Below are 321 nucleotides of genomic sequence, written 5' to 3'. Positions count from 1 at the left end.
TGACCCCTCACACCACACCACACCTGACCCCTCATTATCCCTCCCTTGGAGCCTCCCAGTCTCGGGAATCCCCAATCCCCCAGCCCGGCCCTCAAGGGCACGACCTTGCCATGGGAACGGCCGGAACCTCCCCCCAGAGCAGCTTTCCAACAACTTTGTGGCGGGAGGAGGTTTCATCCCAGCTCAGGGAAGCTTTTTGGGGCCGGTCCGGTTTTTGGGGTCGGCGCCGGGCTCTGGGGACCTGGGGCCAGTCCGGTTTTTGGGGTCGGCGCCGGGCTCCGGGGACCTGGGGCCGGTCCGGTTTTTGGGGTCGGGGCCGGG

Source organism: Corvus kubaryi, unplaced genomic scaffold, assembly GCF_017639235.1.
Source record: "Corvus kubaryi isolate FWS band 111438036 unplaced genomic scaffold, C.kubaryi_AGA036_p1.0 37396, whole genome shotgun sequence".
Taxonomy (NCBI): Eukaryota; Metazoa; Chordata; class Aves; order Passeriformes; family Corvidae; genus Corvus; species Corvus kubaryi.
Note: the sequence above shows the minus strand (reverse complement) of the source record.